The sequence below is a fragment of the Erpetoichthys calabaricus genome, chromosome 11 (genome assembly GCF_900747795.2).
Source record: "Erpetoichthys calabaricus chromosome 11, fErpCal1.3, whole genome shotgun sequence".
NCBI classification, from domain to species: domain Eukaryota; kingdom Metazoa; phylum Chordata; class Cladistia; order Polypteriformes; family Polypteridae; genus Erpetoichthys; species Erpetoichthys calabaricus.
In genome coordinates this window covers 34311842-34334583 of record NC_041404.2, presented here as the reverse complement: position 1 = coordinate 34334583, position 22742 = coordinate 34311842, and the positions used below count along the sequence as shown (strand labels likewise).

The window sequence follows — 22742 nt, the reverse complement described above, 5'->3', positions numbered from 1 at the left end:
GCTACGAACCGATCGCTGTAAACAGAAGTGAAAACAAAATCAAGCCCAGTGCATTCTTTAACTGCCTTCCTACCTTATACGTCCAGCTTTCTCTCTCGCTCTGCCTGTATGTGTGTGTGCGTCTGTCTCTCTCACGCTGCCTGTGTGTGTGTGTGTGTGTGTCACGCTCTCTCTCTCTCTCTCGCACAGGAAATGCACAGGGAGAGACTGAACATGTACAAACTGAAAGGGAAACTGGCTTGTTCATATACCGAGTGTGTGGTCGTGAACTGAGGCAAAAGTTTGGCGAACTTTTTGGTTGTAAACCAATTTGTACGTGTACTGAGACGTTCGTGAACAGAGGTTCCACTGTACTTAGTTTTTCATTGTGTTTTGATTATTTTTTTTCAGTCTGTCCTTCGTGATCCGTTTTGTAGCTGGATGAAGAAGGTGGAAGAGTTTGTTTTTGTTTTTTTCTTTTCTTCACTTTTATTTTGGAGCCACTGTAAATATTATAAGTAACACCTGTACTGATTTTTCTTTTTGGACGTGTCTTTGCATTGGACTTTGTAAATATTTTTTTGCAAGACGTTTGTTTGTAAAATAGTATGGACACTGCTGGAATTAACAGATTCCTGTTTTTGAATAGTCTTTTTCAGTCTGAGTCTCTCTTACTCCATCCCCTGGTTGCTTGGTCTCGTCTACTGACACCCCAAGTCGGGTGTAGTACAACAGAGTCCTTACCCGGGGTGTCACAGATGGGTATGGAATAAAATAACTAAGTGTCAGAAAGAGATAACAAAAAAAGGTATTGTACATAGAGTGAAAAACAGAATTGCAGAGCAAATGCTATAGTTAAAGGATAACTGAGAATGAGAACAGGGGAAGAAAAAATATAAGTGCACATATAGATGATAATGATGGTGGGGTGAATATTTAAATGGTACAGCAAACCAAAAGGTGTTGGAAAATTATTCCGCTATCAATGGGAAAGCTGTAAAAAGAAAAAATAAAGAAAGTGAAAGTGACCAGAACTGAAGTGTTGGTCAAAAGTACCAGATTTTACACAAAAGGAATGGAAAAACAGAATTACCACTGAACTTGCTGTAGCCGTAAAGCCTTTGCACACAGGCACCGGCTATATCAGGAAGACATTATTGTCAGAGAAAGGAGTAAGCTCATGATACTTTGGAAATATGAAATGGTCATCACACAGTCCCATCATCTGTTATCCCCAATATTTACTAGTCATGTTAATACTCGGGTGACGTGATCATCATGTTTGACACCCACCCCCCGACTAGAAGTCATGTAATGTGACATTGGCTTTATGAAGATTTCTCACCATTTCAAAAAAGCAGATAACATCACTTTACTTGACTTTTACATGCTGAATATACGGTGCTGCTTCCCGCTTTAAGACTTGCTGAGAATCTCAGTTTAGATGACCACTAAACATTTCAATGTTGCAGTCCTGTGCTGCCCACTCTGGATTCCTTGCCAGCCCTCAAGGAACAATGACCTCCATTTTCCCTGAAACTACAAGCATCAGAATAGTGGCTTTGAACAGCTCAATGGCCTCGAATGGTAATAAACTATTCTTGGTCAACACAGTTAGGGTTGATGCAAGTAAAACCTTAAGATGTGAAAGTGCCTTAAATAGACACACTAATGTACAGAATAGTATTAGCTAAAAAAAAAAAAAAAAAAAAAAGGAGTCTGCCTCTTTAACATGGCACACGTGTTTTTGTTCTTACATTGGATGCTGACCAAAAGTCCTAATTCAAGCCAGATGAGTAGTGCAGAATTCACTCTCTGAGCTGTTTCAGTTAAAGCTGCTGGAAAAAGGGACGGTAAAACTGTCCAGGAAATTCCTTCAGCCTGGGCAGGGACTTGGCGGAGAGGCTGCAATTGGAAAATCTGACAGGGGGGCAGCCTGGAGTCTGTCAGGCTAGGCCTCATGCACTTTTTAAGAAGCACTCAATCTTCTTTCATCTTCCCGACTCACCCTGAGTTTCTACCAAAGAGCACGAGGTAAGACATTTGAGGGGCTTGTGCCTTTATTGTTTCAGGCTTAATCATCCTTTTAATTCTCGCTTGAAATGGGTTTTGCAGGGCTCGAGATGTTACTAGGGGGCTGCTTAGAGCTAAATGAACAGGCTTTGTCTTTAGATACTTTTCAAGCTGATAGGGTGGAAAAATATTCAAAACATTCAGCTGTGAAATAGAAGAAGGAAAAGTGTGGAGTCGGTAGTTTAAGTTGCAAGGGAGCATTAACTTGAAGTAGAGTAGCTAGAGACTACCCCAGAGTTTTAGGTGCTAATGGGATCTGAAGGTTACGGTTTTAATTCTTAACTACAGAGTGAGAATGACGTCCTGAAGCTAAAGTCTGTCAAGCAGATCTGTAGACAACTCACTCCGCTAGGGACAAAAGCCAAGTTCTTCCAAAATCGAAACAGAACACAAGGGACTTGTTTTAAAAGCTTGTGTTTTACTTTGTGTGTCTTGTTCAGCCTTTCCGCCCATCTGATCCTGATTTCTTTTATTTACTACTGGCAGTTGTTCTCAAATAATCAGGTACCAGGGGGGCTAGTGCCAATATGACTTTTCTTGCCCCAAACAAAGTTTACTGTTTTTAAAGAATTTTGTAAGGCAACAAAACAGGCATAGAAGTTTTACTAATGAGCTGAAAGAAAGTGGAGCTAAGTTACAAAATACTGTAATCGCTGAGTTACATATTTTTTTATGATGCTGTATCATATTCTTTTATAATTTTTTTTATGCTGTACCTTTTTATTAAACCAATATCCAAATTTATGTTTTATAATTGCCTATAATTAATTCAAGGATACAAACATTATAATATCAAAAGGTAATACTTAAAAGACAAAACTTTGAATCCATCCCCTTTCAAACTTTCCATCCTTCGTCAAAATTAAAATGAATCCATCTTAGATTTGTGGGGGGGCAGAATCATTAAAGTGTACATTCATATGTTCATGGCGATGTGTTTTTGACGGGTGGAAAAACGAAGAACATAAAAGTCAATAAGGAAACTGGGAGAACATGCAAACTCCACACAGCAAGAGACCAGGCTGGGATATGAACCCACTGTCCGGGAATTGACAGGCAGCCGCACTGACAGCTACATCACATTGTATTTACAGAAGCAAAAGGAGCCAGGAGAACTTAATTTAATTAGCTGCTCTCTCATTTTTCAGCTTCTTGAAGTAAGCATTAGCCCTGCTTCATCTAAAGGAAACTGTAATCTGGTGGAACAAAAATAACATTCATTTCATTTTCGTAGATTTTAAGTTGGCCAGTGGGTGTTATTTATACATTTGTAGAGGATATTTGCATATGCATTTGTCTGCTCATATATACTGTATATACTGTATATACTATATATATATATATATATATATATATATATATATATATATATATATATATATATATATGTATATATATATATATATATATATATATATATATATATATATATATATATATATGTATATATGTATATATAGTATTATTTGGATGGTTACCTGGCAGGTAACCATCTAAATAATGAGAATGCAATTCAGACCTATTAATGTAACACTCTGTCTTCACCCTATTAAGTAAGCGAACCAGCCGCCATAGTGAAACAACATCACAGGCTTCATCTCAGATGCTGACGTCTGAGTTTCGATTCCTGTAAGAGGATGCAAAGGAGCGTACACCTCTTGAGCCCCAAATACTCTTTGTATTATTTGGAAGGTACTGTATCATAGATATGAATGTTTGCATTGTAACCACATAGGGCATCACAGACACAATGTCACCTTACACAATTCCAAGTTCTAAAAAAAATTAGTTTTTTTTATTTTCAAGCAACACTTTTTCAATTAGGCACCAGCCAAAATACACAAATATAATCACAAATTCTCATCATCCTTCTATTCTTGTGATGAGTGTCGCCTGCTGCCTCCCGAGTCTGATTCTCCAAGGTGAGGCTATGGGCTTCTTTTTAACTTGCCACGTGCAACTTCCAGGGTCATGGAAAGGTTGTTCTGAAACCAAGACAGTCCTCCATCAGCAGTGCCCTCTGGCATCACCCAAGGATCATGAAAGGGCTATGTTTCCGTATTCTAATTCCCATGCCACCCTCCAGGTGTCCTAATGGGTTCATCCCTGAGGAACATTGCCTCCTGCCATGTGGGGGAATTCACTGTTCCCTCCATGCGTGTATATACAGTAATAAAATAGACAAACAGGTCATAAAGAGTTGGGGCACCTAGTCGATCCCCATATTTTTGAAAGGTTATAATTTGCAAGAAATCATGAAGAAATAATGATATTGTCTTCTTCAGGCATGAGTTAAAAAAAACAATGTCCCAAGATGGCAGAAGTTGGAAATGATGTCATTCATGGTCTGGCTGTCACTTGTTTTGCAGAGGAAGAAAGAGAGAAGGCATTAGGCAACAGCGCCAACCCCTGGTTTGGTGTGTAATCACCCATAATTGAGCCCTGAAGTTGTCTCCCAAGTGCATGTGTGTGACTACATATATATGTATATATGAATACTAGCTGTGTAAGCCCATGCTGTAAAAAGCCCAGGGTCCCAGAAACTATTGAAATCGTCAGACAAAAAAAAATTGAAATATAGAGTTGTCAGGTAATTGAAAGGAACTAATCTGGGCATCTCTCTCTTAGGAGGATTTGTTTTGCCAACGTGCTCGCATTGCTTGTGTATTAGTAGCAGGAGGAAAAGTAAAAGGGATGCCATTTTGCCAATGTTAGCGGCTAAGCGACTTTGTCTTTCTTTGGAGGTTTTGTTTTGCTGATGTGCTCCCCTCACTTGTGTTATTAGCGGCTAAGCGTGTTTTCTGTTTCCTCGGAGGCGGAGCCTTTTACCACAACAGACAGACAGACAGGCACACTTCTACGTGTAGACGTTTATATATATATATATATATATATATATATATATATATATATATATATATATATATATATATATATATATATATATTCATGGCATTCGTAGTCTGAATCACAATCTGATTGTATGGGTGGTTGCTTACCAGGTAACGCTTGTGGTTGATGAGCCCAGAATTAGGGTGAAACACGAGTCGTGTACTCTTTGCATTATTTGACAGTAAAACTATTTTCAACTATTCTATCATTTGCTTCTCGCAACTGAAAGAGGGCACTGTGGCGGATGTTAGCTGACTTGCTGACCAACCACAAGCGTTACCTGGTAGGTAATCACCCATACAATCAGATTGTGATTCTGACTACGAATGCCATGAATGTAATTACCCCGATCTACATGCTGTCAAATGAACGAACCACACGCCGTGGCACAACGTTAGAGGCTTTGCCTCTAGCGCTGACGTCCGAGGTTCGATTCCCAGAGAGGGGGGTGCAGTGTGTGTGTACACCTGATGAGCCCAGAATTAGGGCGAAACACGTGTCGTGTACTCTTTGCATTATTTGACAGTAAAACTATTTTCAACCATAGATAGATAGATAGATAGATAGATAGATAGATAGATAGATAGATATACAGTATATATTTTGTTTTCGTATATGAATATATTAATATAGGGGGAAAAGACTATACCATTGTCTATGATTATGAAAGAAATTTATATTCTATTGAAATTAAGCAAACACTAATATGAGTTTAACTCAAAGTTTTATCTGAAGATAGATGGTCATTTCCAGGCTCTGCGGGACTGGGCCCTCCATCTGCCTGGGGAGTTGCCAACCTGGATAATCCCAAGCTGTTTCATCGTGTCATAGGTACGGCAACGCAATGCACCAGTGCATGCTGTTTGATCTGACCTTATATATATATATATATATATATATATATATATATATATATATATATATATATAGATAGATAGATAGATAGATAGATAGATAGATAGATAGATAGATAGATAGATAGATAGATAGATAGATAGATAGATAGATAGATAGATAGATAGATAGATAGATAGATAGATATAGATATATACAGTATAAAGTGAAGTCAATTGTAAAGTCTATATACTCTCCCTGTGTCTTTGTGGGTTTATTCTGGGTAGTATAAAGTGCAATGTGCACATTAGGTGAATCAGTAACTAAAGTTATTTATAATGGAGTTTTGGCACATGCCAGTTTGTGCCCTGTGGTTCACTGATATCTTGTCCACAGATGGTTAAGATTCTGTGGAATAGCTTCTGGCTTCACCCAATTTTTGCTGGATGAAGTGGTTTCAGAGGCTGATCGGTTCCACATGTGAACATGAACAATTTGTAAGAATAAAGGAGTAACATTGAAATAAAATGTTACAAAAATAGCCAATACAGAAATGTAATGTCATTTTATAACCTACTTATTCCAGGGTGGGAGTTAAAATGGGGGGCTGGAGCCTTTCCTAGCTAGCCTAGGGCACAGGGCAGGAATAAACCCTGGACATGGTGCCAGTCCATCGCAGGGTGAACACACACATAGACACACACCAGACACACACTTGGGCCAGTTCAGCTCACTTGCATTCCTTAGGACAGCAGGAGGAAAGTGAAGCACGCAAAGGAAACCCAAACAATCATGCAAGCTCTATGCAAGGAGGACTTGGAAATGAAACTTTTGTCTTCTTAATGCATTACAGCAAAGCTACTACTGTGCCGCAGTGTTGCCCCAATACAGAAATATACTGTTCTATTAATATAACATATAATATTTCCAAACCTGCTTAATCCAATTCGGGGTCCTAGGGACCCAGCAGCATTGGGTGCTAGGCAGAAAGCAGGACGCTTGTTCCCACACCTATGCTCATGATCACACCGGGCCAATCTGCAGTTGACAAATAACCATATTAATTGCAGTCATTTAGTTACTTTTACTACCTTATGATTTAAATCCATAAATCCATCCCCTAATATTAGTTTATCTTCAGTGTCGTATGGGTTACTTTTAATTTTAGCCTGGGTGGACGTATAGTCATCTGCCACATGCACTGGACAGCCACTGCTTTTCCATGCTTTTAGTATTACTATGATACATAAATTACTGGTTTAATTATATAATAATGTTTTGAAACCAATCATTACTAATTTTCAGTAATAACAGGCATTAAAATATATACTTGTCTTAATCTGGCTATTGAGCCATGTTGCTTTAATTAGAAGGCCTGAACGCCTTGGCTTGGATCCACGTTTCCTTTACTGTACAGGCTCCTTTGCCAAAGCTGCTTTTGTTAGCGCTTGTAGTTACTCTGCCAAAGTGTATAAAACTTCTGGAAGGCTGATTTGTTGTTTTGTTTTTTTTTTTGTTTTTTTCTTTAGTGTGTAATCAGACAGCCATAGTAAACAGTGCTGTTGGGATCCGTGCTGCTTTTTGTATTGATTTACCACATGTGGTCTGAATATGACTGTGAAGAAATCTTTGCACATTAGTAGCTTCAGTATGTCATTGAACTGATTCACTGAGTGTCCTGTGATTTTGGGAAATAATCTTTTCTTCTGTGTGAAAAAGCTAAAAAAATTCTGAAGTTATATTTATATAGTGTAACAATCAACTGAAGCTCATTTTGATGTGCTGGTGGGAATTTTCTTTCTTTTTTTTTTACTGTACACCTGTCTTCTATATTCATTTATCCATTCAATTATTCTGTTTATGCCTTTACTAGCTGTTCTACCCGTTTAAGACAAGTTGAAATCTTTGTAATCAATGTAGACCTCGTATTTTTTATTTGATACATTGGTTGTCCATTTGGTCTGGGATAATAATACACACCCAATCCACTTCCTTCATGGTGGCCCTTTCCTCTTCACATATAGCTGCCCATTTTCACTTCTTCCTTTTGGTGGCACTCAGTGAACTGACAACTTTTTGAAGTGTTTCCTTTTGACATAGTGGCAAAGGTTAGTATTGCCTGGTTGGCCTGGTTTAGCAATTCTAGCTTAGTCATGTTGGGGCTTTAGCTTTCCGGTCTTTTCACTCATCCATTGCCCACCACTCGGAGTTATCAGTCATTAGTATTGTAGCTGCGTTTTCCCAAAATGACCATAGTTCAGCAGCTCTAGCATAAAAAATGGGATTCAACAAAAGCCTGACATGATGAAATGATTCCACAGACAAAATATATCAAGTTTTAGTTAAAATTCAAAGTAAAACAGTTCACACAAAAAAAGACAAAATTAAAATAGCAAAAATTAGAAAAGTTCTTGTTTAAGAGAAGTTCTGTTCAAAGCTAATAAATCTTGTTACATTTTTAATCTTTACAAATCACTTGAAAAACATTTCAAAATGGTCAGAAAACTGTATGCCTATCCCATTTCTATGATGAATTAATGAGTCTTTTAAGTACTGGGACCACCTATTCTAAACAACAACTGACTCGATGAACACACTGTATCTTAATTATAGCAAGAAAGTTCTATCTAGTGGCGGCTCGCGTATAGGCACTGTGGAACTGCAGCACCTCCTATTTCCACTTGATATTATCGATAACATTTAATATAATGAGTCCTTTTTTCTTTAATTCTTTCTTTATACTTGTACAATATATAATCCTTAAGCTTAATGTCAGTAGCCATCCCCCAGCTTATGAAAAAGATACAAAAATCTTTGTATGGAACTGTGCGCTTCACAGTTCCAGCGGCGTGGTGTTTGGCTGTTGTGCGCATGCGGACATAGGAAGCTGCACGTGAGGCACTGTCGCTCCCGCAGTGACCACCCTGGCGTGCTGGTGGAAGGTAGTGTTTTTTTTTCTTATTCCGCATGTGTTGTGCTTAAAAACCGTGTACCATATTCTTGCATGTGATAAAGTGTAGAATTAGATTATTACCCTGCTTCCAGCTATTCTATTTGATTCATTTTTTTTTCAGTTTCTGAATAAATTTTCTTTTTATACATGTTTATATTTATGTTTATATTTTCCTGCCATGTGCAAAAGTTCGCTGATGACACTGCTATCGTGGGCTGCATCAGGAATGGGCTGGAGGATGAGTACAGGGACCTAATCAATGACTTTGTTAAATGGTGCGACTCAAACCACCTACAACTGAACACCAGCAAAACCAAAGAGCTGGTGGTGGATTTTAGGAGGCCCAGACCCCTCATGGACCCCGTGATCATCAGAGGTGACTGTGTGCAGATGGTGCAGACCTATAAATATCTGAGAGTGCAGCTGGATGATAAATTAGACTGGACTGCCAATACTGATGCGCTGTGCAAGAAAGGACAGAGCCGGTTATACTACCTTAGAAGGCTGGCGTCCTTCAACATCTGCAATAAGATGCTGCAGATGTTCTATCAGACAGTTGTGGCGAGCGCCCTCTTCTACACAGTGGTGTGCTGGGGAGGCAGCATTAAGAGGAAAGACGCCTCACACCTGGACAAACTGGTGAGGAAGGCAGGCTCTATTGTTGGCATGGAGCTGGACAGTTTAACATCTGTGGCAGAGCGAAGGGCGCTCAGCAGGCTCCTATCAATTATGGAGAATCCACTGCATCCACTAAACAGTATCATCTCCAGACAGAAGAGCAGCTTCAGTGACAGACTGCTGTCACTGTCCTGCTCCACTGACAGATTGAGGAGATCGTTACTCACCCAAACTATGCAACTCTTCAATTCCACCCGGGGGGGTAAACGTTAACATTTAACATTATACAAAGTCATTGTCTTTTTCTCACCTGCATTATTATCATTCTTTAATTTAATATTATTTATTGTATCAGTATGCTGCTGCTGAAAAATGTGAATTTCCCATTGGGATTATCTATCTATCTATCTATCTATCTATCTATCTATCTATCTATCTATCTATCTATCTATCTATCTATCTATCTATCTATCTATCTATCTATCTATCTATCTATCTATCTATCTATCTATCTATCTATCTATCTATCTATCTATGTTTGTTTCCTTTTACACAATTTTAAAACAAAGGCTAAAAATTTTCTGGAGCAGCACCCCCACTAATTTTAGCTACAAGCCGCCACTGGCTATCTCTTACTAACTTATAGGGGGAAAAGACTATACCATTGTCTATGATTATGAAAGAAATTTATATTCTATTGAAATTAAGCAAACACTAATATGAGTTTAACTCAAAGTTTTAACTGTCTTAGATTGGCTCTTACAAGTATTACAACAATAAACCTCATTCATGTGGTGCGAACAGGTGCTAAAGCGTCGCTGCTTTGTTGCTGTTCTCAGTGTATTACATCAAACAACTCAATATGCCTATAAGAATAATTTTCTTATTTATAGACTCTTAGGTATTTTTTAGGCCTGGGAACATTAATGCGTTAATTTTTGCGATTAATGTGGCCTGTTTAACACGCTAAAAAATATTGCCGCATCCCGGGCTGACACCGAAGCAAATGCCCCAGACAGTGCTTTGGACAAGGTGGCATTTTCATGTAATTTATTTTTTTAACATTACAAAAAAATAATATAAAAAAGTTAAGTGTGTATCTAAAGAATTACATACACATCCAGTATCGTATTTATATACTACCTTTAAAAATTTTATGAAATACGTATAATTTTCATTTAAAGATTTAACATTTCATATTACATGCTCCACAACAATACACTACATGTCAATACACAGCACTGGTGTTTATATTCTTGATTTATACATACTGACATATACAGTAGGTACAGGGGAGTGTCAGCAAATAAAACTTATAACACTTCTCTAGTGCATACTTCATTCTTGAACTTACAGAAACAAACGTTGGTGTCTTTCAATAACAAGTAAAACAGGAAAGCCAAGCAAACAAATCCAATAAAAATTGACTCCTTTTTTGTCTTGCTGAAATTAATAAAATTTAAAAGGGTCTTCTTCTTCTTCAGTGCTTTTCTACTGGAGTGGGGCTTTGAAGGGTAATTGCATTAGTGAGACAAACACTTTTACAGACTTTTATTACCATGAGATATGAGAATTGTATGTTAAGGCAGCCAACATTCAGCTGCTCCCACATCTCTTACTAATGTCTGCATGAAAGTATGTGTTCTCTGAAACTAAACTTTGCCTAGGAAGCAAAAGCACATTGAATGAGTAAATACAACTTGCAAACGAGATTAGAATGAAATGTATATGCACGCGGTGCATTTAATTTTTCTATGGTTTTATACACAGATCGACATATTGAGGTGAATAATGATTAAAGAAGATCATGCCAGTTCTCAAAAAAAAAACTGGAAACCAAAACCTGTTCATGGTACTTAACAACAACTTCTAATGTTCTCAGCCATCCGTTTTTCAGCTGTCTTTAAAATCCATTGTACATCTCAATATTTTTCCTGTTTGTCCAACATCCCTGTTTCACCTCAGCCTCTTTCTCCTCCCCATGTGATTTATTGCATCCTCACTGTTATTCCTCTTGCCCCTGCGTCTCTCTTTTTCCCATTCAGTAATTTTTGGTGGTCTTTCCTATTTGAGTTCTTTCTGAATGAACCTTCTGTTATGTCTTTATTGCTGCTGTGCACACTATGACTTCTTACATAGCCTGAAAGAGTAATTAGGAGTTGAGATGACGGTCAACAGATATGGAGAGGAGGGTCAAAGGTGGTCAAAATCTAGGAGACGGGGCAAAAAGTTTGTCCAAAGCTTCACATTTATTTAATAAATTTTGGGAACTCTACCTTCCCTTACAACTGAGTGTCACACTTCTGTTGGCAATTTCTATCCAAGACTGTTTCCCTGTTCTTGACAGCACTCATTTGGGCCTCATGCTTATATCTTTCATATTTAAGAACCCACATCAAGTTTCTTCCATTTTTTTCACAACCAGCATCATTATTCCATTTCTTCTTCTCAAATAACAACGTCTTGGTTTACTTCATGTAAATATTCTTGACCCATTCTTTCAATCACAATATCTCTTTTACTATTTGACACCCATTATACTTTCCTTTTTCTTTCTGTAATTCTAGAAATTCCTCTGATCGTCTTTGCCTCAAAATTCAAGTTTCTTGGCTGCTTTCGGACATCTTAACTGGTGCGATCCAAAGTGACTGGCAAATCACAAGTCAGCAGCTTCTGTCTTTCCACAGATAGGGCTCTGTCGAGTCAAATGGCTTGTTGAGGGTGACACCTTATGTCACCCGTGGAAGTGATTCAGTCATGTAGTCATTTAATATTTGATCATTTGATCGAGTGAGATAATTTTAGAGAAAATATTTATTATCAGCTGCAATTGACAGTTTTATAATTTCTATAATACAAATGAAACCGTGTTGAAGTACCCATAGAATCATAAAATAAAGACATAAATAGAGTGTACATAAGGAAATTAAATTTACTTGACCCCAACTTGTAAGTGCTTTAAAACTACAAAAGACACAGAAAGTCAAACCCAACGAAATGTTAATGCATCCGGATTAATTTGTTAATATTGTAGATCATTTTAATGTTCCACTCAGGCTACTCATTTTCCTCTCATTTCAAAGAATAGAACTTAATCACTTTACTGTCATATCACAAAGAAATACCAGGCTGGTTATGTGATGAGAATAGATGTTCATAATAATTCAATTTTGTTGAAATAAGCAAATGTTCTAGAATTCTGTTATATTTTTTCAATTTATATAAATATGGCATTCATTTGTATTTTATCGTGTGCATTGTGTGCAGGAATGTGCTCTTGTATGTTGTTGATAAAAGCAGATTTCCATTTGTGTACAGTAAAGTTAAATTAATTAACTAAGAAATATTAAAAAAAAATACAATGAACATGCTAAGAACTGTAACAATTTTGAACAAGCAATCAGTCAGGCATATCTGAAAATAGTACAAAGTCTTTTTAATTTGTATTGATTTTATTTGAAGAAAGAAAAACCTTCCGTATGATCAACTCTAACTTATATAATGAAAAAATAACATTACATACAATCAAGTCAAACTAAACAAAACCAGAATTCAGCCACCATCTGAAAAAAAGAGAGGAGAGTCAAGAGCATGAGCACACATTTTAAAACAACAAAGAAGGGTGATTGTCCTTTTCCCCAATATAAATGCTTATTCTAAAATTGTAAATTGTATTAATTAAATCTTGCCATATTTTAAAAAGGTTTTGAACAGATCCTCTAAGTAAGAATTTAATTTTTCCAATTTCAAACAGTGTGGAACATCAGTTACTCACTGACTTATAACAGGTGGGGTGGGATTCTTCCAGTTATTTATGATAAGTCTACGTGCTACTAGTGTGGTATACGCAAATACAATCAATTTGTTCTTCTCCACTTTAAGCCCATCTGGGAGTCCACCAAATGGATCTGTCCATGAAACCAAGGCTGTCTGATAGGCATTCACAGATTTTTGTCCAGAATTGTTAATTTGGTGTATATTCAAAACATGTGGCCCAGTGAGGCTGGAGCTCAATTGCAATGTGTGCAGATTGAACCTTGGCCTGGATACATTTTGGACAATTTTGACTTGTTGAATGATTGAATGCTTTGCACATATGGAGCTAGAGTGTATTCTGTGCATGGCTGCCTTCCACTTCTTTTCTGAGATGTTACGTGAAAGGTCCTTTCCCTAACATACCCTGGGATCTTTGAAAGGAAGGGACTTTAAAATTTTTATATATTATTGAGATGCTGTCTACAAGACTGATTGGTATTTCTTCTGGAATAGAAATGGGTGGGAGGAAAAAAAAAATTGGGCAAGTTCTTTTTAGCAAAAAAAGTTTCTGATTTGAAAGTAGTGGAAAAAAGGTGTTGATGGGACGTTACATTTGTACCATAATTGTTCATAAGATGCAAATATATTATCTATATACAAATCTATAAGTGTTTTAATCCTAAATGCTTTCCAAAGGTTAAATGCTGTGTATGCCTGTGTTTCCTTATGAGGCATTAGCTCTCCGGAAATGTGTTCTTTTGAAATTGTGGCATGTTAAGTAACCGAACAATATAGAAATATGACATAAAAGGCGATATCCCTCCCATAGTGATTACGGCAGTACAAAAAAATCACATGAGTGAAAAAGATATACTTTAGCTTACTTTACTAATGGTTTTACGCGGTATTACAGACGGGAAGCTTATGACAGACTCTATCAAGGTGGGAATCTTGATCTATGCAGTCTGCCATCTTTCGTCGCAACGCTGAAAGGTTTTTCCAGACGGAGGACATAATCTTCCGTCCGATAGCTTCAAAGTGTATTGGCAGTAAGTCCATCCTTATATACTGGTTGCTCCACGTGCAGGCTCTTTCTGGTCTTCAAACAAGGACAGGAAAGGACTCAAACCCCACCTTCAAAAATACAGGAATAGCATAATGCCTACATGCAGTTCTCATTCTCCCAACAAGGAAAGAGGAGTTTGTGCTGACAGAGGGCAAATGTATATTATTCTCTCTTTAGGCTGACTATTCAATCCTCCAGTTGTCTTTGGCTTATCTAGTCCTGTGCTTGGCTCGGCAATTCTAAATGCTGAGCCCCTGCGTACCATACTTGGTGTGCCTGTATGAATGAATCCATAACAGTGTGCACAGAGACAGTGACATTAAACTTAATATTATAACAAACATGTTATAACAGCCTGAGAGGGTAGAAAAAGGTGATTATCACATAGAGGTGCAAAAGGTAAAAGCTTCTGCATCGTAAAGTGCTTTCTGCATTGGTTCCATATTCTGAGTGACTAATGGACAATTGGATTATTAGTGTACAGATGATAGTCTTTAAAGTGCACACAACAGTTCCAAATGTTTGTATCAGTCTCCAAGGAAAGAATCAAAAGAGAACTGAAGTAGTCCATCTCAGTCCAACAGCTATTCCGGACGAGCTATATCTTGAACTAGTCACTCATCACATAGCAAACTGATGTTTCAGAAGTCTTAAACTTATGGAGCATGAGAAGATGGCAACCATTATAGCTGAACAGCCTACACATTTTGAGACCAACTGTATCTTCTTTAGAGTCGTGAAGCATGGTGCTTTATTATATAAGCCCCCGTACCGTCATCATCAAATTCTTCCATGAGAACCCTGAATACAATGAGGACTGATTGAGGTCGTTTATGTTAGGTAGAATGCCTAGAGGGGGCTGGGTGGTCTTGTTTTTTCTCCAGCCGTCTGGACTTTTTTTTTTGTTTGTTTTTTTCTGTCCTCCCTGGCCATAAGACCTTACTTTTATTTTATGTTAATTATTTTAGTGTTCCCTAATTCTATTTTCTTATTTATTTTGTCTTTTTTCTCTTTCTTCGTCATATAAAGCACTTTGAGCTACATTGTTTGTATGAAAATGTGCTATATAAATAAATGTTGTTGTTGTTGTATTGGTTGTAATAAATGTAACATTGTCCCATTAAATGGTTCTACATGCTTTGCACTGGGTGGGATTGTGCACCCAGAAAATGTGTGCATTGCATTATTGAATCCTGGAAGTTGTACCATTTTTATCTAACAAAAAAGAATAACATGCAGCATTTTTAATTTTCCTGCTTCATTTTTCTATCTCTTATCTGTTCATGATGGTTCACAATCCAACAAAAAGCTTTTTAAGTTTGACAGCATTTTAGTTACAGCTTAAAGACAAAACATTTTCCTTTTTTCTGCATTCTGTTCCTTTTTATTTCAAAGAGGAGGACTCTGATTATATGGTGCAAAAACCTTTTTCAGCACTCTGACTGGTGTTTGTCTGCAGCACAATGGCCTCCTTGCCTTTTGGATACACCCACATCAGAAGCTGGCCTGCTGAAAAGTGCTTGGCTGGTTAGACTCTGTAACTGAACACAGTATTGATAAAAGTATAATGTACTTGCTGTATATTTTTGTGGGAAATTATACAGTACATTGTAGACAGATGATGCACTGTGCAGTAGACCATAACCCCTGCAGTAGTAAGTAAGGACTAGTCCACCTGGTTTATTACTGCTAGTATGATGTTATTTCTCTGCATCTCTGCATTCACAACACCCACTTAATTGCATAGTGTAGCCATGTGTAGGATGTTAACGTGCATGTGTTTAAAGAATACTGATTAGTTTAGTGGTCCATATGTTGTAGTCATTTGGGCCTATATGTTGGGGGTCCTGGAGGTCAATAGTCTAGTGTATTTAATCTGTGAAATGTCATCTTTAAATGGAGCTGTTGAAACATTTCACTCTTTGGGTCCCCTTTGAATTTTGCTTTCAGTACCCATTGTACTATGATAAGAAAGCATTTGATAAGGTGCCACATGAAAGGTTGGGCATCAAACTAAAAGAAGTGGGAGTTCAAGGTGATGTTTTTAAATGGGTGCAGAATTGGCTCAGACACAGGAAGCAGAGGGTGATGGTGCGAGGAACCTTGTCGGAAATGGGTGATGTTAAGAGTGGTGTTCCACAGGGGTCAGTGCCAGGGCCACTGCTATTTTTAATATATATAAATGATTTGGATAAGAATATAAGTAACAAGCTGGTTAAGCTTGCAGATGATACCAAGATAGGTGGATTAGCAGATAATTTGGAATCCGTTATATCATTACAGAAGGACTTGGATAGCATACAGATTTGGGCAGATTTGTAGCAGATGAAATTTATTGTCAGTAAATGTAAAGTATTACACATAGGAAGTAAAAATGTTAGGTTTGAATACACAATGGGCGGTCGGAAAATCGAGAGTACACATTATGAGAAGGATTTAGAAGTCGTAGTGGACTCTACGCTATCAACTTCCTGGCAGTGTTCAGAAGCCATTAAGAAGGCTATGATGTGTGGAGTACAAGTCTAAGGAGGGTCTGCTCAACCTTTATAACACACTGGTGAGGCCTCATCTGGAGTACTGTGTGCAGTTTGGGTCTCCAGGCTACAAAAAGGACATAGCAGCACTAGAAAAGGTCCAGAGAAGAGCGACTAGGCTTATTCCAGGGCTACAGGGGTTGAATTATGAGAAAGATTAAAAGAGCTGAGCTTATACAGTTTAATCTAAAGAAGATTAAGAGGTGACCTGAGTGAACTGTTTAAAATTATGAAGGGAATTAGTCCAGTGGATCGAGACTGTGACTTTAAAATGAGTTCATCAAGAACACATGGACACAGTTGGAAACAAAAGTCACAAACATTAGGAAGTTTTTCTTTACACAAAGAATGATAGACACTTGAAATAAGCTACCAAGTAGTGTGGTAGACAGTAAGACCTTAGGGACTTTCAAAACTCGACTTGATGATTTTTTGGAAGAAATAAGTGGATAGGACTGGCGAGCTTTGTTGTACTGAATGGCCTGTTCTTGTCTAAATTATTCTGATGTTTTAATAAGCATAGTTTATACTTGATGCTCCCGCACTGGGCATGAGGGCCACTTGCTGAAAATGATGTCAGATTTGAACATTTTTCCAGCTACATGCCACGGCGGACGCGGTGGCCATGTTTGCAAAATGGTGAATTTTAATGAGAAGGATGCCAGAATGATGAACGCGGGGTTGAATATAGCAAAACAGATCATCAAAACCCAAGGAAGACATGTAAAAATATTTTAAATGCATCTGCTCTTCATGTAGTTTCTCCACTCATGAGAATATTACACTTGCTCTTCTGTCACCACTTCTGGTCAACAGGTCTGATACGCCTCTTTCTCCTTTTCTTCTTCTTAAAGTCAGTAAAAGCAGGAATATGTCTGCTGTGACATTTTTAGCTATTCAACACTCACCAGACACTGTCACTTATTTACTAGGAGACATGCTGATCACACAGGCTGCAGCAAGTATAAATGCATTTTGGTTGCTCACCGTGCGACGCCGGCTTCACAAGTTTAATATAAACCAGGCTTTAGGTGGAATCCACATGAGATGAATAGTGTCAATTCAGGATTGCCCAGCCTATGCTAACCAGAAGTGTACCATGCCTGGATTGCATATTCTAGTATTTAAACTTGTATTATATTCCTCTGATAAAATGTTATAAGTAATTTTTGAAAAATATGACTTACAGTCTTAAAATAAAGGTGGTTAATATATAGGAAGTCTGGTGAGTGAGTCCAGGAAGGTGTAGTAATTGATTAATTTATTTTTAGCGCAACTTGTTATTTTATCTTGCGCTGGCACAAAGTCTGCATGTGAATTAATTAGATAATTACTGGTTGAGCTGCGGCACAGTAATCAGCACGCAACCAGCTGGGGGTTCAGCCATGTAAAAGGGAGCAGGTTTGTGCTGTGGGGGAAAAAGGAAGAGGAATGTGTTTTTGAATCAAGAGGAGGTTAGCAATTGATGGATGGAGAGGCATTGGAAAGAGAGAGACTGGCAAGGGCAGCATTTGCTGTGCTGATGATTTGAAAGGAGGAACACTGAAGGCGTCCGTGTTGTGGCCATGATCACATCTGCTGAATCAATGTTATAGAGGGAAAGACCACTGGAATGAGTGGAAGGTGGGAGAAGTAAGACATGCAGACATCCATTGATGGACAAGGTGCCTTGTGCCCTACATGAGGTGGCAATTTAGGTGTGAGTGATGGACCAGAATTAGGGGGGCTGTGATGTTGCAGACTCCCATTTTCCTGACCAAAAGAAAAATAAAGGTTTTTACTTGACCTTGGATGGTTTTAAGCATATTTATTTATTTGGATTTATTGCTTATGGTATTATTTATTTGTACCACAAGACACTGGTTTATTTTAAAGCACAGCTTTATTGGATTTATTTGTTTGAACTGCTTATTTGACATTGAAAATGCACTGTTTTACATCCTGCACTTTTAATTTTGTCATTCATTAGATTTTAAAGTCTCGCTTATCTGTTCACATGCCCTGGTCCATCCCTGGTACATGACTATCAGTGTCATGGAAAACAGAAAATGCCCATGGCTGTGGGTGCAGGGCATCACAACAAGTTACATTTTTGCATTTTGGTAGCACGTTCTGTTTTCACTGAGTTTCACGTTGGTGATGAGATGTTTCTAAGCAGCGCTCATTTGTTGGCATGCATTTCTTTATTGTTCTCATTCTTGTATTCTGTATCCTGAATTTTGTTTTGCATGCCTAAGAACCTTTGTGTGTGCCGTGGCTGAATTGGTCTTTCTTAGGCATCTTCTGTGATGTGCTTGATGGTCAGCAGATGTTGCCAGTCTTCGTTTTCCTCCTTCCTGTTACAGAGTTCTTTGTCACTTTCAATAATCAATAAACACAGCATTTACACTTGATTATCAATAGATGGGCTTGCTAGGACTATGCTTTTATTACAATAAAGTCATCTGCCTACCAGTTAAGGGACCATCAGATTGTTGAGAACTAAATATTTTTGAATTTGCACAACATATCAGGCTCTATTTACGACTACTTCTTGCTTTTGTATGTGTCAGCATCTTGTCTGCCTGTTCTTACTCGGTCTTCATCACTGTATCGCCCTGTGTGACATGCATGGTGCTTAGATGATGGTGCCAACTGTTATTATTGCTCCTGTTACACTGTTTAGACTAATGTAAGCAGCTTTTGTGATTTGCATGATGCTTAGCAGATGTCTTCTTTTTTGTTCCATCATGTCACTTTGCCATAATAAAGCCACGAGCACAGGCCAATTTGCTGTGGTTGTCACCACGTGAATGCTTTTTGATTTTCAGAATTGAATTAGTCATAATCTTTTGATCAAGATCAAGATGGTGGCCCCAATAGCACACGCAAACCCCCAGTCACATGCATTTCCCCATCCTTCTCTTTCATTCATTGCATATCCCACACTTGATGCTCAGTAGATGTCACTGGTGTTCTTTTTATTTTTTCTCATTTTCGTTCTATTATGGTGTTCCTCATCACATCAGTAGCCTTTCTGATTTCCTTGAATCTCAGGAGATGTTTCTGGTCTTCTTCTTTGTTCCACCTTGTCTCTTCGCTTTCCTATCACTTCACCACAAGAAGCCCACAGGCACAGGTCAGTTTGCAGAAGCTGACAATACCTCCAGTTTTTTGAAGTACCAGGATGTATCAGGTCATAAGCTTTCGATCAAGGCCAAGATCAAGTTTCTACTCCAAGCAGTTTATCAGTAAAGACATGCGCTGGCAGTGGCAATATAAGTCAGCATGCCAGTCTAGAAGGAAATGTGCACAAACACACACAGTAAGTGTTGTACTGACTTAAAAAGACAGACATATTTCATAAGAAAATGACAGGGAGACAAGATGTGATCAAATGTGAGACAAGTTCATCTGAGAAATCTGTCATATCTTTTACCCAACCAGAATCACTAAGCAAAATAATCAAAGTTCCTGAATTGAAAACAAAGTACTAAAAACGGGAGTTAGAGAAAGCATTGCAGTTAAACAGATGGCATATGCAAATCTTGTAAAATCCAGGAATGCACGTGTTGACCCTTATACAGTACTGGAGATGATGTTACATGGCATGCATTCCTAGAGGCTCATGGGTAATATTGCCATAACAACAGACAATGCTACCACTCTAAAATGGCGACACCCAAGTTCAAACAAAATGACAATGAACAACAACATGTAAAGGAAATATTCTAGCAAAGAATAAAATAAACAGTAAATATTAATTCTTTGGGTTATAAAAACCAGGAAGGATGTATACTTTATTTTAAACACTCACTGAAGGCCCATGATAAATTAAAGAAAATTGCCAATTCTCGTGGGAGTAAAGCTGGACCACAGGTCTGGGAAAGCTGACAAGAAACCACACAACCTTCTGGCCAACAGGTCACCAGCTGGGGATGGTGGAACAGGGTGCTCATTCAGAGGAGAGATCAGATGGGACTTTAACAAGGCCAGTACTTCCAAGAAGGCAATATAACATACTGTATCCCTTTAGGGGAATGTGCCTGGAGGCTGATGGATGACCTGGCTCTTAATAGGCAAAAAGTTCAAAGTTTGGTGTCCTTGTAGGAGGAAGAAGGAAGCAAAAAAAGACAAAAGCCACTTCATCATGGAAGATCTGTAGAGCCAAGGGTCAGGAGATTGGGTAAGAGCTCAGGAGATCAGGAAATGAAGGCACGTTGTTGGCGGGTGTTGTGAATTTCTGCCCTTAATAGTCGTTTACTGCTTTTTTCCAGCCTCCAGTGAGGGTTTAGTATGATTAATTTTGTATTATTCCTTTTTGAACATTTCTTATATGCTTTATTATTTATTTTAAGCTCAGTTTAGTATTATATTTTTTTACTGTCTCATGGTGCTCTGTGGTTTATTGTATGAGCCCTGCCATTTCTTGATTTCTAGGGCAGTTTTCTTAGTTGCCAGGGAACCGGGTTTATATGACCTGACACTTTACGTCAGTTATGCAACGTTATTTATACTGGTTTGACACGTACATGTGACGATGTGGGTCCTGCTCCATGCTCCCACTTCCCTTCTGGGAGCCTGTCAAACCAACACCATCGGTAACGTAACCAGATGAGCGTGGGGAAAAAATCACACTCAGAGCAAGGGGATGGTGAAGAAGGTGCAAGTGCTTTTATTAACAAACCAAAATCAAATAAAACAGTGTCCAACTAAAGTGCAGTGCTCAAAAACGTCCATAAATAAATAATGCATAAAAAAGGTAAAAAATCCAAATGTTTAAAACAAGGCTAAAAACACAAGAATAAAAACCTGCAGCAGACACTGGGGCAAATCAGCCAAGCACAGCTCCTTCCATGTCTCTCCAGCTTACCCATGGCTTGCTCAGCTGGAGAGACTTCAGCCACCGCTGTCTTCACGGTTATCGACCCCTGTCTTGGCTGCCTCCGCTGACATTTGCCAGACCGCTCGGGGTTGGTTGTCCTCCCGTCTTCCTTCTCGCACTCGCAGTCGTCTCTTGGATCCCTAGAGAGGACTCAGCCTCGATTGAACCCATTCCTCCACATATTCAGTGGGTGCGATCCATCCCCGAGCACCGATCCTTCGCTCCACATGAGACCCCTGACCGCGCTGACCACTCTCTTTTAGCTGGCTGGCTTGTCCACTCTCTTTCACTGCCCCAATGCTGCACTCTTGCTTTCTAAGCCTTTCCTCCCCTTTTCCTTTCATTTCCTTTTCTCTTCCATTTGTTTTCCTTTTTTGTCTCTCCTGTGCCGGCCTGTACTTTTACGGCTCCGTGGGCACAGTGGCTCAATTACGCACTGCAGGAAGCCAATTAAGCAATTGAGAACGATCGCACCCTCATGTGCAGGTGCGACTCACCCCAATTACCTCATCAACTCCCCACGGCTGCACGAGCGTGCCTACGGAGACTAACATGGCCAAATGGATTATTTTAAAAACTGTCATTCTTTCGGAGCCACAGACCCACTACACCACAGTAACGCAGTATCCGTGATTTGAATTCAAATAAAACAAACTCTTTAACATGCATATCTTTATTGGTGTTACTGGTTACGATTTATTATTCCTCTTATCTACAGTTTCCAGGTCACATTTTGTCCTCTGGTGTAGCGATTCCTTTGACTTACTGTTTTGACCCCTTTTGTGTGTTCTGGCCATGTATTTTTTTTTTTCATTTTCCCCCTGCTGGATGTTCTCGTTGTTCTCTCTGCTCAGTTTGTTGGTAGAACCATGGTTATTGAAATGTTCATTTCCGGTTCAACTGTAACTTTCAGACAGATGACCTCACATTTTCCTCAAGCACACTTTGATATGCTGCAGAATTCATAGCTGACTTGAAGACTCAAAGCTGTCCAGGCCCTGAAGTAGCAGAGCAACTTCAAACCATAACATTTCGACCGCCATGCTTCACAGTTGGTATGAGATTCTTCTCCTGAAATGCTGTCTTCAGTTTGTGCCAAACATGTCTACTGTTGCCGTGGTCAAACAGCTCTATGTTTGAGTCATCCATCCAGAACACATTGTTCCAGAAGGC

The 22742-nt window shown here is 38.6% G+C and overlaps 1 protein-coding gene across 2 annotated transcripts in view; it reads left to right on the top strand.

The window, feature by feature from the left end:
• The window catches only part of sgcd (sarcoglycan, delta (dystrophin-associated glycoprotein)), a 904731-nt gene that overhangs the window by 560913 nt on the left and 321076 nt on the right, over positions 1–22742 (top strand). Inside the window, exon 1 of one of the 2 annotated variants that reach the window (XM_028814479.2) lies at positions 1801–2013. The exons of the other annotated variant lie outside the window; for it this stretch is intronic. The gene's annotated coding sequence lies outside the window, so the exon portion shown is untranslated. Of the gene's footprint in view, positions 1–1800; positions 2014–22742 lie in introns of those variants that run through there. 2 annotated transcript variants of the gene reach the window in all.